Source organism: Calidris pugnax, unplaced genomic scaffold, assembly GCF_001431845.1.
Source record: "Calidris pugnax isolate Ruff unplaced genomic scaffold, ASM143184v1 scaffold135, whole genome shotgun sequence".
Classification (NCBI taxonomy): domain Eukaryota; kingdom Metazoa; phylum Chordata; class Aves; order Charadriiformes; family Scolopacidae; genus Calidris; species Calidris pugnax.
Window position 1 is genome coordinate 1 of NW_015090961.1, and position 15,626 is coordinate 15,626.

Sequence of the window (15,626 nt, forward strand, 5' to 3'; positions counted from 1 at the left end):
CCTGCCTCTCTGCCTTTAGCAGAGCTTTCAGACTCTCTCGTTGCAGGTGTTGATGGATCTTCTGCCGCCGAGGCTCTGTGACTCCTGGGACTGCCCCAGTCGATGTCCAGATGTCCTGAATAAAATGTCCTGTTCTCCTTTACGACTGAGTCCGTGTCCTGCTTTGAGCGACAGCTCTCCCTCTCTCTCCCCTGATGGCGGCCATCCGGAGAACTCCTTGCCCCGCTGCTGGACCCCTGAGCCCTTCCCTTCCTCCCGAAGCCGCGGCGCTCCCCGTGTCCCACCTTTGCTGTCCCTGCTGGGAGTGCACGGCTTCCTGCTGAGAGCAAGGCCTGACTGGAATCCTTCTCCCTTCGATATCCACCTCGCGATCAACACTGCTTCTTTTGTGGCTTTCATGTCAAGGATCTATGCTTATTTATTAAATATGCTTCTTTGTCAACCTTCAGGTTTCCTTGGTTTTTTCCTGATGTGGGGAGGGGTTGGGAGAGGTGGGAAGGGGTGCAGGTGGGGTGGGATCCTTGTGTCATGGAATAAATGTCTAAATTACTGTATACTGGGGGACCTGCAGAGGTCACCTGGTCCCAGAGTCTGCTCCCCTTTGGCTGGGAAGGATTTTTTTCACAGGCTGCTGTGGGTAAAGGCTGGCCAGCAGCTCAGCACCACCCATCCACTCCATCACTCTTCCACAGTGGGATGCACAGGGAGAATCAGAAGTGGAAAAGGGAGAAAATCCATGTCATCAGTCAAAGGCACTCCCAAACAGAAATGGGAAGAATAATTAAAAAAATAAAACATAAGAAACCAGAAGGAGAATGGGGAAAAAAACCCAAGAAAAACAAGGGATACAAAGCAAAGCAATTGCTGACCACCAAGGGACAGATGACATGCCAGTCCCTGAGCCAGGGCAGTCCCCACAAACCTCCACTCCTCCAAAGTTGGGGGTCTTGATTCTATCCCAGATCATTCACCACTTCCAAGGGCTGTATCACACTGCCCTCCTAACCCTGTTGGGAAGGTGTGGGTGTATGATGAAGGGTGATCATCCCCCGCAGCTGGTCCAGCCCTGGCCGGCCCGAGGGTACTGTCTGGGGGTGGGCAGGGCTGTGGGACCCTTGCTGTGAGCACCAGGACCTGCCTTGTAAGGGCCAAAGATGGTGTTATTTTGGCTTTCTGCAGAGGGGGATGTGGGGAGAGTGACTGGGGGTGCGTGTGGGACAGCTGAAAATCTTCCAGGGACTGGCACTGTCCCCCCAGCCCCAGCACGGGTGTCCCAGCACTGGCAGCAGGTGGTGGTTGAGCTCCTCAAGGCCACCCAGCACAGCCTGCTGTGAGGTGCTTCTTCCTGGCCTCCAGCCTCCCTAGATTTTCTAGGTCTGCTCCCAGGTGGAGGCTGGTGAGGCCACCAGGGATGGAAACTGGATGGGTCCCCATTCAGAGATCACACTGGGATGATCTTTCTAGGTGGAGATCCCACTGGTGGCGATGCCCCAGCCTCCAAATTCCCCCATGTTATGGAGCGTTTTTCCATGTTCTCCCAGTGGGAGACTGTGGGCTGCACTGGCTCTGCTGGGGCAGGGGCTGCTTCATTCTCACCTTCCCCCTGTCACAGCACCCTCCTGCCCAAAGCTGCATCAGGTATGAGCCAAAACCTCCAGCAGGTTGCAAGGGATGGGAGGCCGTAGGCCGTAGGCCTCTGCCCCAGACTCCCTCACAGCCAGGGTGAGGTTGGAAGGCACCTCCAGAGGTCATCTGGGCCATCCCACCTGCTCAAGAAGGGCCACCCAGAGCTAACTGCCCAGGGCCGTGTCCCAGGTAATGGACCATGCCCATCGCTGTAGCCCCTGTCCCACCAGAGGGGCCCCATAGGCCTGAGTAGGTGCTACAGACATGATCCAGCTCGTGTGGTCCAAGGCAATGGATCACATCCAGTCTCCTAGCCCCTCTCCCAGCAGAAGGAACTCTAAGGCCTCCAGGCGCAGCAGAGCTGGGAGGAAAAGGTGGGCCGAACACCAGGAAAAAAGGGAGAAAGCAGTGTGGATTTTGATGACTTTATTTGCTGTCAGAGGTACTTTTTTGACTCCTGAGCAGAGCCTTCTGGTGGCCATGGGGGTCAGCCTGTGGCCCTGCTGCTGTCCCGGCCCTCCTGTCTCCAGCTGCCGGGTCCTTCTTCTGTCATCCCCGGTGTGGTGGCTTCTTGGTGGGCATGGCAGAGTCCTGGGAGCTGCCAGCCTCCCTCTAGAGAGGGCACTGGGGCCCCCAAGGAGAGCAGCCCCTGCCCCGGCTGGGAGCAGAGGCTCTGGCCACAGCCTCCCCCGGCTCCCACTGCAGCTCCTCGGCCTCCGGGCTGGTCGGGGGCAGGAGTCCCACCTCGGGAGGCCATGGGGCTGGTGCCAGCCCTGGGTCTGAGCTCCTGTCCCCTCAGATGGCAGCCCAGACCATGCTGCTCACAAGGGAGACCTCCCCTCTCTTGTAGAAGCTAGCAGAGGTGCTTCTGGCCACGAGGTTGCCCTCCCAACTCTCCTGGGGGGCAGCCCAGCTTGTGGTGGCCTCAGGGCTGCGCTTCTGCCACCAGCTGAAGACAGCAGACCCAGCAGCGTCCTCAGGGCTGTCCTCCATCTTGCTGGCAGCACAGCACTCATCCTGCAGCAGGACCTGGTGGTCTGGCCTCCTCAACTGCTCTGCCATGAATTTAATGAATCCTTGCATGAACACAATTGTGCAGATTTCCGTGTTGCCCCGCAGCCCCTTGACCAGGTGTCCTTCATGCAGGTCGTAGACAGGCAGGGTGCTCAGGACCATCTCCTCCAGCATGAGCACCTGAGGAGACTCTTCCTCAAAGATGTGGCCCAGGTTCCGAGGCAGCCAGGCCTCCAGGAGCTGCAGCAGAGCTGGGTGCTTCCTAAAAAGGCTCCCCCAGTCCATGGCGTGAAGGCAGCCCACAAAAACACCAGGAAAAAGGGGAGAAAGCAGTGTGGATTTTGATTACTTTATTTGCTGTTAGAGGTACTTTTTTGACTCCTGAGCAGAGCCTTCTGGTGGCCATGGGGGTCAGCCTGTGGCCCTGCTGCTGTCCCGGCCCTCCTTTCTCCAGCTGCCGGGTCCTTCTTCTGTCATCCCCGGTGTGGTGGCTTCTTGGTGGGCATGGCAGAGTCCTGGGAGCTGCCAGCCTCCCTCTGGAGGGGGCGCGCGGGGCCCCCGAGGAGAGCAGCCCCTGCCCCGGCTGGGAGCAGAGGCTCCGGCCACAGCCTCCCCCGGCTCCCACTGCAGCTCCTCGGCCTCCGGGCTGGTCGGGGGCAGGAGTCCCACCTCGGGAGGCCATGGGGCTGGTGCCAGCCCTGGTTCTGAGCTCCTGTCCCCTCAGATGGCAGCCCAGACCATGCTGCTCACAAGGGAGACCTCCCCTCTCTTGTAGAAGCTAGCAGAGGTGCTTCTGGCCACGAGGTTGCCCTCCCAACTCTCCTGGGGGGCAGCCCAGCTTGTGGTGGCCTCAGGGCTGCGCTTCTGCCACCAGCTGAAGACAGCAGACCCAGCAGCGTCCTCAGGGCTGTCCTCCATCTTGCTGGCAGCACAGCACTCATCCTGCAGCAGGACCTGGTGGTCTGGCCTCCTCAACTGCTCTGCCATGAATTTAATGAATCCTTGCATGAACACAATTGTGCAGATTTCCGTGTTGCCCCGCAGCCCCTTGACCAGGTGTCCTTCATGCAGGTCGTAGACAGGCAGGGTGCTCAGGACCATCTCCTCCAGCATGAGCACCTGAGGAGACTCTTCCTCAAAGATGTGGCCCAGGTTCCGAGGCAGCCAGGCCTCCAGGAGCTGCAGCAGAGCTGGGTGCTTCCTAAAAAGGCTCCCCCAGTCCATGGCGTGAAGGCAGCCCACAAAATCTGCATCCCGGTTCCATTCCTGGTGTTCTCGGGATGCTCCTCCTGATGGTGGCAGTCCATAAGTCCTGTCATCTTGGGCCTTGCCCAAGGATGCCACAGGTGGTCTTTATGGTGTCCACCTCAAATGGGTGCCCTGTGAGCAAGTGCCGGATGATCATCACCCTCCTCTTGCAGTCCGGGCACTCGGGCTTGGTCTCTGCCCCCTGCCCGATACGGCTGAAACAGAAGCGGTGGTCACATCACATGGGACAGGCTGTGTTGTCCCAGGTGTCAAGGCCGAGGGGGCAGAGGTTTTCCTAGGCCATGGCCATGTTCAGCACATGCTACAGTGTGCTGTGGAGAGGTGGTGGGGACAGACATCTCCTCTGGGACACTTCAGCAGTGGGTGTCCTGCTAGAAGAAGAGAAGAGGCCATGGTCATTGCCTGGCCCAGGGAGGGGTGGGAGAGAAACCCAGGTCCCTCGAGAAGGAACCCCCTCCCGCCATCTTCGACCATAGCGCTCGCTCCAGCAGCCCCGGCAGAAGCCTCAGGGCTTACATCAACATCACTGCCTGCTCCATCTCCCACATCTTCTGTCCTGTGCTTGGCATCAGTGCTTCAGGCCAGCCCCCTGGGCCTTGGCTGTGGCTTCCCAAGGGCCCTGTCAGCCCCCTTTGGCCTGAGATGGCCCACATCTGCATGGACACACAACAAGACGGTTGCTGGTGATCCCACAATGAGAAGAAGGAGCCCAGAAAGTAGTGCTCAAGGTGTGGCCTCAGCAGAGCTGAATCCCCTTGAGGACCACTTCTCCGACTGGCAATACTTTGTCTAACACAGCCCACGTTTCCACTAGACTTCTTGGTGGGAAGGCCAGCTCCTGTTCAGCTTTGTGTCCACCAGGACCTGCAGGTCCTATTCTGCAAAGCAGTTTTCCAGATGGTTTGCCCCCCAGCAAGTCAAAGGGTACAGGACTAGAGGAAACTGCCTCAAGTTGCATCAGGGAAGGTTCAGGTTGGATATTAGGAAAAATTTTTACACTGAAAGGGTTATCAAGCATTGGAATGGGCTGCCCAGGGAAGTGGTTGAGGCACCATCCCTGGAGGTGGGTGACATGGTGCTAGGGCACATGGTTTAGTGATGTTTTTTTTGTCAGAGTTAGGTTGATGGTTGTACTAGATGGTCTTGAAGGTCCCTTCCAACCTAGATGGTTCTATGATTCCATGTGCTCGTTCATGGAGTTCTTCCTTCCCAGGTACAGGGGATTTTGCTTCCTCTTGTTGAACTGTATGAGGTCTGTGTCAACCCATTTCTCCGGCCTTTTGAGAAACCTAAGAGAAGGGAAGTACAAGAAGTAAGAAAGAAGCATGATACCCATTTCCACTGATGGATACATGCTTTGGAGAAGTCCTCCTGATGGAAATGACACATCCCAATGAAATATAATGCAATGCAGACGCTTTCATGTAAAGCAGGTGCATTGAGGAATCTCACTGCCTCGTTAATCCTGTCTGACAAAGCCTTTTTAAAAAGTCACACTGTCCTAGTTTCAGCTGGAATACAGTGAGTTTCTTCTAGCTGCTGTGTTTTGGATTTATTATGAGAATAATGTTGACAGCACATAGTATTTTAGTTGTTGCTAAGTAATGTTTCTATCAAGTCAAGGACTTAATATACTTATTTTTAATACACTTACTTTTTTTCTCTCTTCCATTACTGTTCTACTAAACTGTCCCTATAGTAACCTGTAAAGCATTTTTTCTCCCTCTTCTCTCCAATCTATGGGGTGGGGAAATGAGGGAACGGCTGGGAGGCCCTAGTTGCCATCTGGGGTTAAACCACCACACACAAAATCCAGGGGTCAGAAACAAGCACAGAGCTCTGCTATACAATTATAAACACAGAAAAACACCCTTTGTTGGCTGTAATAATTAACTAACAGCATCAGAGGCACTGAGGGTCTTAATATTTAATGGCTCTTAATGTTAATGAGGGAGAAAGCAGAAAAAATGCTGTAAATGTTTTTTTTATGACACCCCTTCAATGAAGAATGAAAGTGTCGGAAAGACACCCTGAAAATTGAGACACCGAATAACAGCTTAGAAATGTGGAAATGGACACATCAGCCCTAGTGCCCAAAGCACGTCATGGACTTCTGAAAAAGAACTGACATGTTTGAAGAGCAGAGAGGAAAAAAAATCAAATGCACAGCTGATTTGCAAAGGACAATTTTAGAAGCTTAACTTCCTCCTTTGATAAATTAATGCAGCAGCTATGAAAAGGCAAAACATCATTGCTTCTTGTTTGTAAACTGCTCAAGCAGCTTGGCTGGGGAAAGGGGAGCCGTGCGTTGCTCTTGATGTGCTCGCAGAGATACGCTGAAGGAGAGTAAAATCCAGGTTTGGGTTGACCTGGTGTGTTGCCAGGTTCACGACTCTGATGTTTGTGCTAGTGCCATTTGGAAAGAGAATATAAAATCCTTGGAGCAGCACAATCCAGCAAAGCAGGTTTGGGTTCACTCAAGAATTAACAGAGAAAATTATTATATGAAATGTTTGCAAAGCAAAAGGCCAATCAAATTCAGAGGCTCCATAGCTCAGGGGTTAGAGCACTGGTCTAGTAAACCAGGGGTCGTGAGTTCAAATCTCACTGGAGCCTGGGGGCTCTGTACCCCCTGATGAAGATCTATGTCTTTATATTTCTTATTTTCTCCAAAATGTTTCTGGCATCATTTTTTGGAGCATCCACCCCAGCCTAGGTGTAATACAAACATCATATAGCACCTGTACCACATAACAGGCAACGAGAAGCAGAGAAAAATAGCAATGGTCAGAGTTAAACCCTTGAAAATAACTAAAAACAGTTTCAAAGTATAGCAATTGGAGGTAGGAAATACCTAATAATGGGATTTAAAGCCACCTGGGCCCTACAGACATTGTGAAGCTCTTGGATGAACAAGTCTGAAATGCCTGCTAGATATTTACAGTTAGCTCTGGTTCATCTCTTCATTCTTCAGCAGGACAATCAAATTATATCTCCAGAGCTCAGTAATTACAGAAATGGCTGAAAAAATTATAAATACAGTTTGTGGAGGAAAAGTAACATTGGTCTTCAGAGTTCTGCTGGTCTGGGGGCAGAAAGTTATTTTTAAGAAAAAAGAAAAAGCTAGCATTTAACCTATTTTGCATCATGAGTTCAATGAAGAGCAGTCCAGATTTATGAGATTTCATACTCTGATTTTGTATGTTTCCCCGTTTTTTGCTCATTTTCAAATAGTCTTCCTATTTTGTTCCATCAAAATGATCCAAACCAGTGATGTGAAAGGCTGTTTCTGAATTGGAAAAGGGCCTTTTCCATGTGAGGAAAAAAAAAGGCTCAGAAGTCTGAAATGTTTTTACCTTGTGGAGGTGGACACTGGGTGCCAGGAGGGACGTGGTGCTTTAGTCCCCTCCCTTCAGCCTTTTTCCTTTCGGCTCTGTTTTCCCAAAACAGCAAGCACATCACAGCTTTGGTGGGTTGATATGTTTTCTCCACACGAGAAGTGACCCATAGGAATTTCCTAGCTTTCGTCTGTATATATCACAGTAAGGCTAAAGAAACAGGAGTCAGCAGGGTTCCCATTAATCTGCAGCCTAATAAACCAGCACAAGTTATTGTTATTGTAACCCAAGATACTGAAAAATGGGCAGATGTGTATTGCTCAAAGTGAATTTATTTCTAGACTGTAGTGGCCATACATCTAGTTACCCTGTCCCTCATTGCAGCTTATCTCTTTATTTTGCTTTATGTGACACTGCTGAGCAATCTCTGAAAAGATCTTTGTGGTTCAAGTTCACTTTTGCGATTAGGCTGGTGGTTTCCGCTTAGCTCAGCCTGGTAGTGATGGAGATGATCCTTTGAAAAATTAATGCCTTTCATCTCTATGCAAAAATGACAAATGTTCAGGGTACGTTTTGCTGAATTCTTAATCTACACAGTACTTAATGTAAAAAGACCTCTCCCTAGTACCCCTGCTGCAATGCATCACACCAAACACACTGATGCTACTTGTTAAACACAGGCCGGATGCAAAGATCACTTTCAACAGTGGAGACTTTGGACGCTGTCTGAGCTAAATCCCTTTGTATCAGTCATCCATCATCTTTTTCTCTGCTGAAAACAGGGCTTTTCAAAGACAGAGCCTGACAGAAGAGGTGAAGAGGGCGAAGACCTCTGTATCTATGTCCGGAAGCATAAGTAAACGTGGGAGGGAGGAAGGGCTCCTCTTCATCTGTGTCGACCTGTAAATTGGAATGCCACGTGCGCATTCAGAGGTGCAGGAAATGTCCTGTGGCTCTGCCACAAGGACTGAAACAAGGCCAGGCCGCTTATGGGCTTACTCGAGAAGAAATCCTGCTCTTTTAAGTCATGACCTGCCCTAATCCAGATCTAGACAGTCTTTTATTGCTTCGTTTAGGGAGATTTAAAGGTATCTTTCTGTATATCCTAGAAAACTTGTTTTTCATATTTTCCTGAAAACTTCAGAATGCAATTTATATTTAAAAAAAACCAAACCAAAACATCCCAGACACTGTGCATTTCTCTGGCATGCTTCTCATTCCTGGGTCTCCCTCCAAGGGTTGCGTCAAGCTGGACAGAGAAGTCGTTTATTCTAATAAAAACAACATTGAACTCCGTGGCCCAGAAGCCTGCATCGTCAAGATGCCCATGGTCTCCAAGGACCGTGTTAGCAGAACTGCATTTCTGCCTCTAGTTCAGTTCTAGTGAAGGCCAAATATGCCTCAACTAATCCATTTCTTAAGTCATGTGGGAAAGAACCAATAAATAATTTAATCCAGGGAGGGGAACTTTGAGCAACAGCCAGTGAAAATGTTCCCATGTTTAAGGAGTTTTTAGATTTAGAAATACAATTTAGGCTAATGGTAAAATCTAACAAACAAAAGGATCAAACAGTAGCCTTGCAACCTCAACACAGAGGAAAAATATCTAATAAAAGCAGTAGGACTGCAAAATTCAGAGTGGGGAAAAAAATCATCCAAATTTATCTATTTTCCAGTTCTCCCATAAAGAATATGCTCAATCCTTTAATCCGAAAGTGATGTTGTGGTTTTAACAATAATATTTTAAAAACTATTTTAAAATTCATAAACTGTGCAAAGTGGGTCTGGGCACCTTGCTCAGCTGGAGACAGCTACAGTATGGATGCTTTGGTGGGAGGAATCCCACCTACTGGTCACCCGGTCCTGCTGACACCTATGTGAAAGCCAGTCATTTTGGGCAAAAACAAATGAAAACCCTAGGAAAACATTAGTTGCACCAAATAGCTAGTAAAAAATAACAAAGAGAGAGAATGAGAAATGCTGATAGGTTCATCCAGACTTTGCAGTGGCCAAAGACCTTTCAAATGCAGAGAAGTCAAGTTTTGACTGGAGACAGAGACATTCTTCAACAATAATTATATGAAGCTGTCCCCAGGCACAGGGAGCTCCACAGGACCCACAGGGAGATCATCCACCCACGTCCAACCACTGGGGATTTCTCCACTGCCTTGGTGCAAAACTTTTCCCAGGGAGATTGTCATCTCTTGGAGATGGTGCAATCACTACCCACTTCTCCTGAACTCTAAGGCCTGAAAAGAGCATTACCATAAAATCCAGTAATGCAAGAGCTTTGGCAAGACCTGGCTGCCCAGAGCAGCTGAATGCAAAGCCACCATGCACTAAAACTGATATGAATGTGGCCTTGGTGCTCTGCCAGCACTGCATACTTAGATGGCATCTTCCCAGAAGACTTGAAAATGTTGATGGCCTATCACCAACTGCCCATTTCTATCAAATGTGTGAGCCTCTTATAAACACAGCAGACCTAGCAGCTGAAAAGGTCACCTCCATGCTGAAGTCAGGCACAGCAGCTCATCATCAACAGCTTCTGGCCAGTATCACCACATCACAGATATTTCCACATAAATGTCTGGAAAGGATTAAGCCCTGATTCAAAGAGAAAACCCCCAAACAGCACTTCCCATGAGAGCATCCACAGCCAGGTAACAGCACTGACAACTTGTCTCAAAGCCATAGACAAATGGGGCAAGTTTTCAGGTCTCTTCCTTAGCATCCAGTGTGATTTGCACAATACCCTGCTTCTGGAAATGCAGCAGCATCCCAGTCTTTTATTGATTGTGGTGCTTATCCTTGCAGTTTCCACATGTATTGAACAGACAAGGAAACCTTGTCTTCTAAATGACAGGTCTCTCGGGGCTTAATATTGCCATTGTAGTTCTTCTGGCTACCATTGACCCGATCAGGGAAGTTTGAATATGAGGTTACCTTCCCAGTAAACATGTTCATTCCTGGAGGCCATACCTCCATGAAAGATCTGGTTAAAAAAAGTAAGATTGTTGTAGTTACTGCAGATTTAACCAAACTATAAAAAGCCAACCGGATCTACTTTCACGTAGGCACCCTGCCGTGCGAATAAGAACTTAAAGGCAGGTCCAGGATGGGGGTAGGAGTCTGCTGTGAGGATACAGCAGAGGAACGGAGGGTCTGCTTTAGATGAGGAGATGTAAGGAGTTTGTTGTGGTTAGTCTCGTGACAGGAAGGCTGAAAGCAGACACAGCTAGCTCATGTAAATACCACAAGGGTAAACAACTAGAAGGAGAAAGAACTATTTAAACTAAATTACATCATCAGCATGAATGAATATATTAGGCTGAAATTAAAATAAAATATCTAAAAATCAGAGGAATAATTTTTTTCAAGGAGCCTTAGCAAGAGGAGGAGGTCAGATCCTCCAGCAGGCTATGGAGGAGTGGATATCACAGCTGGAGCTCCCACCTGTGCTCTGGTCATCAGCGATATGACCTTGTCTAAGTTCAGCAGGGTCCTGTGTTGTGTGAATGCTTGTGTGCATCCTTGTGTATTTTTATCAGTCTTTTCAGTAATTTGTTTCTTCAAATGCCTCTTCCCTTTGCAGAAGCAGGAGGTAATGACTCTAGGCCTGCTTTCTCCTCCACCCTGGAGAGCCTGTGATGGACCTGTTGATTGACTCACCTCCCCCCTGCAGCTTTGGGAAACAGTTCATTCCCACTGCAGCGAGCCTAGTTAGAGAGCTCAGTTGCTCTAATAATGGTCATCTATTTATAGCCTTTTATAATTTGTTTCATGACAAAGAGTTTCTGCAAGATGCTCCTTGATTCTTGCAAGTTTGTAATGATTTTTCCCCTCCTGTGTTATTGAAAGTAGCTTTTGTGTTCAGAAAAATGACTGTAATAAGGCCATTCCATGTGATCAGAGTAAATGATAGGGCCTTTAATAGGTATTTGATGAAAGCTTAAGATTTCTTTGTTTTTCTTCAGTTCTTTTCATTCTTCTGGGTCAGATGAGCCTGACTTACCCTAACACTTGTAAGAGCAGAACAGAGACAGTAAAATGATCTCAGTGTACAGCCTTGCCCATTGCTAGCACAGCAGTTGGGTCCTCTGCCCAGAGTCTCTGGTGATGGTGTGTTGCAAACAGAAGGACAAAGTCTGGCTATGCTTAATTTGCTCATTCCATAACTGTCTCTCACCAGATATGACAATCTAATTATTTCTGTTAGGCCAGCTGTTAAATTTTTTTGGAATTGATACAACTGGCCTGATGAAATACTCTCCAACCCTTTCCTCCCCCAGATGTCTGTACCATCATAACTACCTCTGCATTTCTATTGCCACTGTGGACTCTACTGCACAACTGCATCTTTTTTATTCCAGGAGAGGATCTGCAGGTATTCTCCATTTTCTACAGTGTTTTTAATCTGGAGAAGAGTTTTTCTCTCCATGTATCTTCAGGTGAAAACGCTGGTGGTCTGTCTAGCCTATCCTACCTGCAGTGCTCCTGGGGGAATCATAGAATCATAGAATGGTCTAGGTTGGAAGAGACCCTTGGGATCATCGAGTCCAACCATCTCCCCTACTCTACAAAGTCCTCCCCTACACCATATCCCTCAGCACTGCATCTAAACGGCCCTTAAACACAGCCAGGGATGGTGACTCCACCCCCTCCCTGGGCAGCCTGTTCCAATGCCCGACCACTCTTTCGGTGAAAAATTCCTTCCTAATGTTCAATCTAAACCCACCCTGTTGGAGCTTGAAGCCATTCCCTGTCATTCTATTGTTAATTACCTGTGAGAAGAGACCAGCACCAACCTCTCTACAGTGTCCTTTCAAGTAGTTGTAGAGAGTGATGAGGTCTCCCCTCAGCCTCCTCTTCCTCATACTAAACAGTCCCAACTCCCTCAGCCACTCCTCATACGTTGCCCTCCTCTGCACGGAGTCTTTCTCTTTGCTGTCTGTATGTGAAGGCTCAGACTTACCACAGCCCCCTGCGGGGAAACAGGACCGGGAGAGTTAAGTCCTGAAGCCACAGCCATGCCCTTGCTTTCTGCCACACTGAGTGGGGGCTCATTAAGCAGCGGGCTGTGGGATTTCATTAGTTAAGCCTCAGGTTCGCACTTCAGTGCTTGTCCTCGTCTTACCCCATCACAGCTGTGTCTGGAGTTTCTTCACAACTGAGGCTTTCAGAAATTCTATGATGGGCTCCAGCTCTGTGCTCCTCCATGGTCAGTCCATAGCCCCACACCACGTCTCTGCCTTTCCTCTTCCCTCATTTCCCAGCCTTTGCCTTTTGCCTTCTTGCTTCAGCTCCCGCTTTCGTTTTTTTCATTCCCAGCTGGTGACCCATGCATCTCCAGGTGGGCTTCTAGGTGCCAGCTGGGACTTCCCCAGGCATCCCAGTGGACAGAAGGCCTTGCTAGCAGTGGAAGGCACACAGGGCTGTTCCTGCACTGTCAGTGACACGTGTCAGGGACCACCAGGAGGCATTAGTCCTCCACCAAGGGCAAGCAGGTGGTGGGAAAGCCTTGCAGGACTGCTCAGCTCCAAAAGTCTTTTCCCTGCTTGGCTGTAGTGCCCAGTAAAGCCTTTCACGTTAACCGCAGTTACAGAAAAGATGGAACATTAGCAATGGTATGAAACCTGGTGTCTTGAAAGTCTAACACAGTTTGACCTGGCCTCTCTTGCACTAACTCAGCTCTGGGGCTCTCTCTGTTGCCATGAGAGGGCAGCACCTGGGCTTTCTGGAAGAGCTCCTGGGTATTGAGCTTCCAGCAAAGATGCATCAGGCTCCCTGGAAAACGTTCAGCAAACCTACAGAGAATTCTTCTTTTTCTTCAAGTCCAAGACTCAGTTGCGCAGATGACGGGTCCAAACTAAACCCTTCACACAGCTTCCCTTCACAGTAGGGCTGTTTGCTTCTTTGTGTAATTGGTTTCACAAAAGGATCTCAAATTGCCAAGAAATTCTCCTACTTCCGCTCAGGATGGAGGTGAATTGCATTTTGTTTTGTTTTCTCAGCTGTTGTAACCAAAGCGTTTCAAGAATTTGTGGGGACCGGAGAGGGATTATGAGTCTAAGTCTCCAGACGGGCCTTTGGATTTCCTGTACACCCACAGCTGACCCCCAGCTCGTCACCAGTAACAAACCTGGATGATGAAGTCCACAGCATGATTAGGGAGCCTGGTATCTGCTTCCTTTCTCGAGTGAGCCCTATGTTTCCTTTCTGAGGAAGGCAGAGCTGCTTGAGGTGTCTGTTTGCTTTTATTTTACCTTGTTTCTCTCCTTCCCCTTCTGCAGCAGTGGGAGCAGCAGGATCCAATTTGCAGAGAAACAGCACAGTACTGAATAGCGCAGCGTATGCTGTAGTGCAGAGAAGGCTTTCATAGAGCTGAACACAGACAAGCTGCTGTCTATATTTGGGTGTTTCTGGCTGGAAAGCAAAAAGAGCAATTTCAGTAGATGCTGTACATCACATGGATGTCCATCTGAATGCTTCCAGGGGGTGGCACATTCACTTGTGAAGAAAACCACGTTCTAGGAGTTTTTGTCTGTAGAGGTAATTTTTTGATTGAAATACAATTGACTGTAACTGCCCAACTGCACCAATGCTGGTGGAAAGCAGCATAATTGTATTGCCATTGATGGTGTTTTGGGCACATCAGCTAAGGATCCATCCCATGGCCTTTTTGAGGCTAAGAAGAGGAGAAGTCTGTCCCACACCAAGAACATGTGAATGTGCGGGGTTGAGAAGTTAGAGGATTAGTTTCAAGGAGTTCATTTTCTGCCATGAAATTCATGGACTGAGCATAAATGAAAAGAGGATGAATATCCCCAAAGAGAATAGAATGAAACTTTTCAGATGGTTTCATTGGCAATTAACTTTTTTCACAATAACTGGTCGTCTCAGTTGATTTTGGAATGAGCAGTCAGAACTGAAACAGAGCTGTTGGGTTTTTCTGAGTGGGAACTGAAATGTTAGATTCTCTGCTGACTTGTGCTGGCCCCATAGTCAAATGTGATATTCCCCCTGGCATTTCAAAGTGTTAATGAAGTCCAGAGACGACCTCAACTCTTGTTTTATATTTCATGGAACACTAATGGCAAATTCAGCCCCCTGGCCCCAGCCAAGCAGATGGCCAAAATGCAGCCTTGGCTCCATTTCAAGCCCTTTTATAGCCTCAGGGCAGAGCCTCAGCTGGCGCACACCATCACAACTTGAGACGCTACAGCCATTTCCCTCAGCTGGAGATCTGCTTTTCTAACTGTAAATATTGTATATTCTGAGCCTTTACCCCAAGGCAAATTTTATCCTCATTGGAGTCCTGAGTCCAGTCCTGGACCCAGTCCAGACCCTGGATGTTGTCCAAAATCTCTTCTGCACTGGAACTGTTCCTGATTCAAGTTACACCTTTTTCCAAGCCAGATACTGTCTGTGCCGTACACCATTAGATTTGATGCTGGGTTTATACCTCGAGTGGGAGGATGTTCCCATGGAAGCATTGCTGGTGGGACTCAGGCAGAATTCCTCCTATCGTGCTGGACATTCTCTATTGCCTTTCCACTGCCACTGGGACAAGGTCATGCCCTTTCTGCAAGGTGAGAGGAGTGAGTGCTGAAATTATATATTCTGTTAACAACCAATGGTTTATATCCTTTCCTTCTGGCCCCGCTAATTTAAGCCACAGTCTGTTCTACAGTTTCTATTTTTTCCCGTACCATAGCTCTCCTCTGGGGCTTCCAACCATTTAGTTTCATCAGAGTTTCAGAAGTAGAGAATTAATCAAACACTGAGGTACTGACTTATATTAGAAATTGCTACTTTTACACAATCCCCACCTAGAATACAAACAAGATCTCCTTGGGATCTCACAGAGGAAGATGTTGGTGTCAAACACAAAGATCATGAGCTGTCTACTATATTAAGCTTCAGGCAGAAATATTCATCTAACTGTCTGGAAATCAAAGTCAGGGACATGGTTTTGGGTACACAAGGCAAAGCAGGGGCAAATGGCACTCAGCTGGCATCCAGCACTGTTTCACTGTGCTGGAGGTCTCGGTCAGGAAAATCCTGGTTATTTCTCACCTGGATAGATGCCAGTCACCCTACAGATGGGAAGTCTGGCAGTATAGCAGCCTGAGACTCGGGGAATGCAAGGCAGTAGGTGGCCCATGTGAGGACCCAAGGCCAGATGTTAGTGGGGTGCAGTTTGTAAGCAATCCAGCTGCAGCACCCTGCCCACACTTCTCCTGAGCCCCTGCGAGCAAGAGGCTGATAGCTGTGCTTGGAGTGAGAATTGAGGTGACACCAAGATTTGGGTTCACACAGGTGTTGAGGAGTTGAGGTGCTGATTCAGGGGCTTGTATCAAATCCCTGAGGCTGTAA

The 15,626-nt window shown here is 48.7% G+C and overlaps 1 non-coding gene across 1 annotated transcript; it reads left to right on the plus strand.

Moving 5' to 3' along the window:
* Window positions 1-6,452: 6,452 nt before the first annotated feature.
* On the plus strand, window positions 6,453-6,525 carry TRNAT-AGU. The gene has a single exon. It is a non-coding gene; the product is annotated as a tRNA-Thr (tRNA).
* The last annotated feature ends 9,101 nt before the right edge of the window (window positions 6,526-15,626 follow it).